Genomic DNA, 9,118 nt, shown 5'->3' on the forward strand with positions numbered 1-9,118 from the left:
GCCCACATGGAGGGATTCTGAGGGCTTCAACACCCCGTCTCGACCTCTGTTGTGGGAACTATGGTCTCTTTTCACCTTTTTATGAGGATCCCACGTCCGGATCCAACACTCGTTTTCACCTTAGTGTCTGCTCTGAACCGCACGCCACTTGCTCACACACTGTAGGTACAATCACTGACTTTGGGTTGCACCCCGTCTGATGGGGTCTTGTTGTCTCTCTTTTGCTTTAGTCTCCAAGTGTCAAGTGTGTTCTTCCCGGTTGTATCTCCTGTACTGTGGGATAGTTGCTCACTATGTGTTCCTGTCCATCAGGATCTTTTTGTGTCTTGCCTCTCTTCACACTCCCCATACACGGTCAGGAGTGCCCTCGTACTCACTGCCTCTTAGATCTCAGGTCTCTGGTACTCGCTTCCAGTTTGATGCATCAATGCTTCCCGGGCCTTATCTGTTCCGTGCACTCCCGCTAAGTATCTTCGGATATCCCTCTGACATTATATCTTGGGCATGAGACCACCAACACCGTTCTCTGTCTTGTTCAGTCCCACATTTCCTGACGTCCGGGCGACTGGACCGGTCTGGCTCCCTCAGACCAGGAATTGCCGACGGGAAAGGGCCACTCCCAACACTGTGTCTCATGCACCAGGCCACCCCTCTCCTCTTGCACACCTCATGCAGCCTCCTAGGCCTCACCTCCCTTGCCGGCGGTACATGGTGCTCAAGCAGTACCTTGTCGATGTGCCGGGCTGAGCCCCCTTCCTCTGGGCATCCCTAGTGATCGCACAATCCCTTGCCGGCCACCACTTTTCGCTACCAATCACCAATATATGGTGGTGACCGGTACTGCAGATCTCCAATGTGCACTTCTGTTAGGCCACCGGCCCGATCACGCTTCAACGCTGTTGGGTGAAGGGTGGGAGGAGGAGCTGTGCTCCGTTCACCGCCGCAAAGCCTTCCTGGTCTCTGCTCGCTCCGTCGTGCTCCCGCTGTGATGCGATGTCTCCCTGCCAGGGGTGATCGCCTGCCTTTCTTATGGCTGCCGCTGGCCTCGCGGAGCAGCGCAACGCCATCTCATCAACTCCTCCCGGTCTGGCTCTTTAGCTATGGTCAGGCCCAGTTCACTCCTTACTCTGCGGCGATTACCAAATGTTTTCTCGGGCCGCTGCATGTCTAATTTTAGCGTTGAACCAATCCCTTCGGTCTTCGAGTCAGTATGTTGACGTCTGCGCTGCTACTGGCCGGCTGGATATACAGATTTTTCCGGTTGTAGGGACCTGAGAGCTGGAGCTCTTTTAGGACGCCGCCATTACCATCGGCTTCCCAGCCACGTCCCGGAAATCTTAATGAAAACACACAATGGTCCAAGGTCACAACCTGTAAGGCGAGGAGTATGGTGACTCCCTCAAAAGTCAGAGAAACTGCAATGACTTTGTCCTTTTCGGCGCGAATAGATAGCCCCAGTTGGTATTTTTCTTCTTTTGGCACTATTTTCTCTAAAATCCTTAAAATTCAATATCTTCTCTATTACTAATGACATTCTTGTCATCTTGGTCTTGTTTCATTCATTACATTGTTCTCTCTTTCCTTAACTGGCATAGCATCTTTTGTGTGGTGTTTTCACACTTTTACTGTTTGAGAATTCGCTGGTACCTTACCCTGCTTAGGATTGTGGTTGCTGCCTGACCAGGGCTCATACCCCAGTCAACCAATATCCCAATTTAAAACCTGTTGTAACACTTGGGGGTAGCAGACAGAGCAAGCAGAGTACCGGTACTGGGTTCAAGGTGGTTGGAGACTACTGTCCGTGAGGCTCAGATCAAGAGGCCTGTAAACTAGCCTTTGAAGTCACTCAATAAATCTGTATTCGATTGAAAGCCAGTAATAAAAAACATAAAACAATACAAATCCATATACAAACAAAAGCAACATTAAAAACAGCTGAATCAATCATCAATCATTGAATTCTGCATTTCGACTGCATTCCTTAGAAAGCGGGAAAAATGATGGCTTGAAATTTTGCTCGACTAAGGTGGGTTTTTAAAAAAATGTTTCTGCATATAACAATAACAAGCATTTGCAATGCAACAGGTCTCGCATTTACGCGAGTTTGAACTATTGGCATTGTAAATTACTATGCCTTTTATTTATGTTTTGGTTTTTGAAGCATAAATAAAACGCATTGTCATTTACAATGCCAACAGCTCAAACTCGCGTAAATGCGAGACCTATTGTATTGCAAATGCTTGTTATTTTATTAGGTTGTTGCTGTCTTTGCCACGATGCCCGCACAATGCCTGGCAGAGGGCCGGATGTGTAGAGGTATACATATACACCCAGGCGGAAAAGCAGTGTGCACCGTTTGGGTGTGCCAGACATGTGCTCTGAGAGGACAGGAGACATAAGCATGCATAAAGAGAGAAGGGATAGAGGTGTGCACACACAAGGAAGCAGGGACGTGCACACATGAAATAATGGAAGCGCAGAGGTACGCATCAACGTGGGGCACGGGGAGGCAGAGGGATGCACACAAGAGCAGCTGAGAGGTGCAAGCGGGGATGGGGAGGCACATGGATGCGCACAGCACGAAAGAGACAGGGGGTGAACAGGTGCACAGAGGAATGCATAGGAAGGCGCAGAGGTGCACAGAGCGGGAGGCAGAGAGGAGTGCTCACAAGCAAGGCTAAGAGGTGCAGCAGGAGTGGCAGATTCTTGCACATAGAAGTGAGGACACAGGGGTGTAAGGGTGGACACTGGAGGGCATAGGGAGGCACAGAGATGCGCACAGAGTGAGAGCAGATACAAGTGCACACAAGCGAGGTTGAGAGGTGCAGCAGGAGGGACAGATTACTGCGCATAAAAGTAAAGGCACAGGGGTGTACGGGTGGACATAGGAAGGCGCATAGGTGCACAGAGTGGGAGACCGAGAGGAGTGTACACAAGAGAGGGTAAGAGCTGCAACGCGAGGGTGGAGACATATCGCTGCACACAGAGGGAAAGATAGAGAGGGAAGTACAGGTGCACACTGGAGACCACCGGGAGGCACAGAGGGCACACAGACAGTGGCATAGAGGTATGCATACAAGAGAAACTGTGAAGTGCAAACCGGAGGTGGGGACAGATTGGTGCACAGAGAAGGAAGAACACAGAGGGTTGTACAGGTGTACACAGGAGGCCGCTGGATGCACATAGGTGCACACTGCGGGAGACAGAGAGCAGGCAAGCGAGGCTGAGAGGTGCAACAGGAGGGGCAGATTGGTGCACATTGAGGTAAGGACACGGGGTGTACAAGTGCACATTGGAGGGAATAGGGAGACACAGAGATGCGCACAGCGGGAGGCAGAGCGGAATGCACACGAGAGGCTGAGAGGGTCAACACGAGGGATGGGGCAGATTGGTGCACACAGAGGGGCGGAGACAGGAGTGTACAGGAGCACACAGCAGGACACAGGAGGGCATAGGGAGGCACAGAGGTGCGGACAGCTGGCGGCAGAGGAAAGTGCACACAAGAGATCCTAAGAGGGTCAACACGAGGGATGAGGCAGATTAGTGCACACAGAGGGACGGAGACAGTGGGGTGTACAGGAGCACACAGGAGGACCCAGGAGGGCATAGGGAGGCACAGAGGTCACACAGCGGAGGCACAGAGGAACGCACACAAGAGAGGCTGAGAGGGTCAACACGAGGGATGGGGTAGATTAGTGTACACAGAGGGATGGAGACATTGGGGTGTACAGGTGCACACAGGATGACACAGGAAGGCATAGGGAGGCACAGAGGAAACACTGAGGAGACAGAGAGGAACGCACACATGAGAGGTTGAGAGGTGCAAAAGGAGGGGGCACTTTTGGACATTGAGGTATGGGCACGGGGTGTACACTGGAGGGCAAAGGGAGGCACAGAGATGCGCACAGCGGGAGGCAGAGACAACTGCACATGAGAGTGGCTGAGCGGGTCAACACAAGGGAGGGGGCAGATTGGTGCACATAGAGGGATGGAGACAGGGAGTGTACAGGAGAACACAGGAGAACACAGGAGGGCATAGGGAGGCACAGAGGTCACACGGCGGAGGCAGAGAGAAACGCACACAAGCGAGGCTGAGAGGTGCAACACGAGGGATGGGGCAGATTGGGGCAGACAGAGGGACTTAGACGGGGGTGTTTAGGTGCACACAGGAGGATACCGGAGAGTCCAGGAGGAGTGCATAGGAAGGCACAGAGGTCACACAGCCGGAGGCACAGAAGAATGCACACAAGAGAGGCTTAGAGGTGCCACACGGGCACGGGGAGCAGATTGGTGCAAACAGAGGGAAGGAGAGAGAGAAATTGAAGCCCCCAGAGGCATGGGCGTCCGCAGAAATTTTTCCAGGGGGGGGCAACATTTTTACTTCATCACCATCCTCCGGCATGATTGAGCACAAGTATTAAATAAACAAATAAAAAATCTAATAAGACAAAGCTTAAATAACAAAAGAAACTCATGGGGTGGGAGAAAAATCATGTGAGGCTCCACAGCAGATGACCTGGCAACCACAATGAAACAGAGGAAAAAACAAACAAGCAATGGCATAGCCAAAAGGTCTCGCCATTGGGACCTTATAACTGTTTAGCCATGCAACACTTAATGTTGTTGCACCAAGGATATTGTACTGGACAACTAAACACTTATAAGGTCCCAAAGGGGGACCTATTGGCTATGTCAATGCTTTTTTTTTTTTTTAAATGACAAGCAGTGCTATAGGGCTCCGGCTGCCACTTAGTCCACCACATCCCACGTAGATGCTGCAGCCATCTTTGAATGGTTTTAAAGCCAATTCAAAAGTTGTCACCAGTGTATGTTAATCCCTATCTCAACTGTGAGACTGCTCTCCTGCTTCCCAATTCTATTAAATACAAATTATGTAAAAAGAACATCCCTTTCTGAGCTACACAGCTCATTTTACCCACGTTTCATGCGCAAATTTGAAATACTGATGGTTTGGGCTTCCCGGAATTCAACTGGTAGAAAGGTGGACAGGTGTAGAGAGGAAGAGAGAGAGAGGTGTAGAGAGGTAGAGAGAGGTAGAGAGAGAGAGGTCGAGAGAGAGAGGTCGAGAGAGAGAGGTCGAGAGAGAGAGGTCGAGAGAGAGAGGTAGAGAGAGAGTGGTAGAGAGGTAGAGGTAGGTAGAGAGGGGTAGAGGTAGGGAGAGAGAGATAGGTAGAGAGAGGTAGAGGTGTAAAGGTAGAGAGAGAGGTATAGAGAGAGGGAGGGGTAGAGAGAGAGAGAGAGAGGTAGAGGAGGAGAGGTAGAGAGAGAGGTAGAGAGGTAGAGGTAGAGAGAGAGAGAGTGGTAGAGGGAGAGGTAGAGAGGTAGAGAGAGGAAAAGAGAGAGGTAGAGAGAGAGGTAGAGAGGGGTAGAGAGAGAGAGAGGTAGAGAGAGAGGTAGAGGTAGGGAGAGAGAGGTAGAGAGAGAGAGGTAGAGAGAGAGAGGGAGCGAGAGAGGTAGAGAGAGAGAGAGAGAGAGCGGTAGAGAGAGAGAGGTAGAGAGAGAGGTAGGAAAGGTAGAAAAGGTAGAGAAAGAGAGGTAGAGAGAGAGGTAGAGGTAGGAAGAGAGAGGTAGAGGGAGAGAGGTAGAGAGAGAGGTAGAGAGAGGTAGAGGTAAAGGTAGAGAGGTAAAGGTAGAGAGGTAAAGGTAGAGAGGTAAAGGTAGAGAGGTAAAGGTAGAGAGGTAAAGGTAGAGAGGTAAAGGTAGAGAGAGAGTGGTAGAGGGAGAGGTGGAGAAAGAGGTAAAGAGGTAGAGAGAGAGGTAGAGAGAGAGGTAGAAAGAGAGGTAGAAAGAGGTAGAGAGAGAGGTAGAGAGGTAGAGGTAGAGAGAGAGAGAGTGGTAGAGGGAGAGGTAGAGAGGTAGAGAGAGGAAAAGAGAGAGGTAGAGAGAGAGGTAGAGAGGGGTAGAGAGAGAGAGAGGTAGAGGTAGGGAGGTAGAGGTAGGGAGAGAGAGGTAGAGAGAGAGAGGTAGAGAGAGAGAGGTAGAGAGAGAGAGGGAGCGAGAGAGGTAGAGAGAGAGAGAGAGAGCGGTAGAGAGAGAGAGGTAGAGAGAGAGGTAGGAAAGGTAGAAAAGGTAGAGAAAGAGAGGTAGAGAGAGAGGTAGAGGTAGGGAGAGAGAGGTAGAGGGAGAGAGGTAGAGAGAGAGGTAGAGAGAGGTAGAGGTAGAGAGGTAAAGGTAGAGAGGTAAAGGTAGAGAGGTAAAGGTAGAGAGGTAAAGGTAGAGAGGTAAAGGTAGAGAGAGAGTGGTAGAGGGAGAGGTGGAGAAAGAGGTAAAGAGGTAGAGAGAGAGGTAGAGAGAGAGGTAGAAAGAGAGGTAGAAAGAGGTAGAGAGGGTTAGAGAGAGAGAGAGAGGTAGAGAGAGAGGTAGAGAGAGGTAGAGGTAGGAAGAGAGAGGTAGAGGGAGAGAGGTAGAGGTAGAGAGGTAAAGGTAGAGAGATAGTGGTAGAGGGAGAGGTGGAGAGAGAGGTAAAGAGGTAGAGAAAGAGGTAGAGAGAGAGGTAGAGAGAGAGGTAGAGAGAGAGGTAGAGAGAGAGGTAGAGAGAGAGAGAGGAAGAAAGAGGAAGAGAGAGGTAGAGAGAGAGGTAGAGAGGGGTAGAGAGGGTTAGAGAGAGAGGGGTAGAGAGGTAGGTAGAGAGATAGGTAGGGAGAGAGAGAGAAAGAGAGGGGTAGAGAGAGAGAGAGGTAGAGAGAGAGAGGAAGAGAGAGAGAGAGAGAGGTAGAGAGGGGTAGAGAGGGTTAGAGAGAGAGGGGTAGAGAGGTAGGTAGAGAGATAGGTAGAGGTAGGGAGAGAGAGAGAGGTAGAGAGAGAGGTAGAGAGAAAGAGAGGGGTAGAGAGAGAGAGAGTGGTAGAGAGAGAGAGGTAGAAAGAGAGGAAGAGAGAGAGGTAGAGAGAGAGAGGTAGAGAGGGGTAGAGAGGTAGAGAGAGAGGTAGAGAGAGAGAGAGAGAGGTAGAGAGAGAGAGAGGTAGGGAGAAAGAGAGGTAGGGAGAAAGAGAGGTAGAGAGGTAGAGAGGTAGAGAGAGAGAGGTAGAGAGAGAGGTAGAGAGAGAGGTAGAGAGAGAGGTAGAGAGAGAGGTAGAGAGAGAGGTAGAGAGAGAGGTAGAGAGAGAGGTAGAGGTAGAGAGGTAGAGAGAGAGGTAGAGGTAGAGAGGTAGAGAGAGAGGTAGAGGTAGAGCGGTAGAGGTAGAGAGGTAGAGAGAGAGAGGAAGCGAGAGAGAGAGAGAGAGAGAGCGGTAGAGAGAGAGAGAGCGGTAGAGAGAGAGAGAGCGGTAGAGAGAGAGAGGTAGAGAGAGCGAGGTAGAGAGAGAGAGGTGGAGAGAGAGGTGGAGAGAAAGAGAGTTAGAGAGAGAGAGTTAGAGAGAGAGAGAGGTAGTGGTAGGGAGAGAGAGAGGGAGAGAGGTAGAGAGAGAGGTAGAGAGAGGTAGAGGTAGAGGAAGGGAGAGAGAGAGGTAGAGAGAGGTAGAGAGAGAGTGGGGGGTAGAGAGGGAGAGAGGTAGGGGGCAAGAGGTAGAGAGAGAGAGAGAGGTAGAGGGAGAGAGAGCGGTAGAGAGAGAGAGGTAGAGAGAGAGAGGTAGGGAGAAAGAGAGGTAGAGAGGTAGAGAGAGAGGTAGAGAGAGAGAGTTAGAGGTAGAGAGGTGTAGAGAGGTAGAGAGAGAGGTAGAGAGAAAGAGAGGGGTAGAGAGAGAGGTAGAGAGAGGCAGAGAGAGAGGTAGATAGAGAGAGGTAGAGAGAGAGAGGTAGAGAGAGAGAGGTAGAGAGAGAGGTAGGGAGAGAGAGAGGTAGAGAGAGGGAGGTAGAGAGAGGGAGGTAGAGAGAGAGAGGTAGAGAGAGAGAGGTGGAGAGAGAGAGAGAGGTGGAGAGAGAGAGAGAGGTGGAGAGAGAGAGAGAGGTGGAGAGAGAGAGAGAGAGGGAGGTAGAGAGACCGGTAGAGAGAGAGGTAGAGAGAGAGAGAGGTAGAGAGAGAGGGGTAGAGAGAGAGAGAGGTAGCGAGAGGTAGAGAGGTGTAGAGAGAATGGTGTAGAGAGTTAGGTAGAGGTAGAGAGGTAAGGAGAGAGACGTAGAGAGAGAGGTAGAGCCACGTAGAGAGAGAGGTAGAGAGAGGTAGAGAGACGTAGAGAGAGAGATAGAGAGGTAAGAGAGGTAGAGAGAGAGGTAGAGGTAGAGGTAGAGAGGTAGAGGTAGAGGGACACAGAGAGAGGTAAGAGAGGTACAGATGTTAGAGCGATAGAGAGAGAGGTAGAGCGAGAGAGGTAGAGAAAGAGGTAGAGAGAGGTAGAGAGGTAGATTGGAGATCTTAGCATTTCCAGAGCATTAAAGGCACTACTCATCTGTAACGTCATTCCTTCCTCACATCCTGCTTTATCTAAATAACTAGGGCCCTCAAATACAAAAGGATGTAGTGGTCATAAAGCTTACAATTTGCAGCATCACAGTGGTTGCTACTGATGGTTTTCACCCCTTCCTAGGGCCCCTGCAGCTCCACTCTTCCTTAGCTTAAAAAATGTGCCCTCCCCCCTCCTCCGAAATTTGACTCTAGGTGCGCCTCTGCTTCAAGCTGTGGGAGCAGCCAGGCCCGGACCTTCTCTCTTGCCCATCAGCAGCAGTTTTCCCGCTCATCAAGCAGGAGAGTCACTGCAAGCGCTTTGTCACGCTTTTAAAATTGACGGCCCTGCAGACAAACACCACTGTCTGTGGGGGCTGTCAATAGTGACGGACCGGTGTTCCAGGGGGGGGCAAGTGCCCCCCCTTGCCCTCCCCTGCGGACGCCCATGCCCAGAGGCCGCTTACCACGGGCGCTGCTCTGGGGGCTGATGGCAGTATATTGATGGATCCCACGTGGATCCCGATGGCGGCATGAAAGCAGGGAGCTTCCTCATCGTGGCTGCGGCGGTAGGCCCCAGCCCCTCCCGTGATGTCAGGGGCCTGGCAGTAAATACATTTTAAACATGGATCCAATAGAAAGATAGCAGCTGAAACGTTAAACGAGGACATGGACAGCGGGCGGGAGGGGGCCGGGAACGAGGACACGACATCGGGCGGGAGGGGAGCGGGAACGAGGACACGGACAGCGGGCAGGAGGGGAGCGGGAACAAAGACACGGAC

The sequence above is a fragment of the Lissotriton helveticus genome, chromosome 3_2 (genome assembly GCF_964261635.1).
Source record: "Lissotriton helveticus chromosome 3_2, aLisHel1.1, whole genome shotgun sequence".
Taxonomy (NCBI): Eukaryota; Metazoa; Chordata; class Amphibia; order Caudata; family Salamandridae; genus Lissotriton; species Lissotriton helveticus.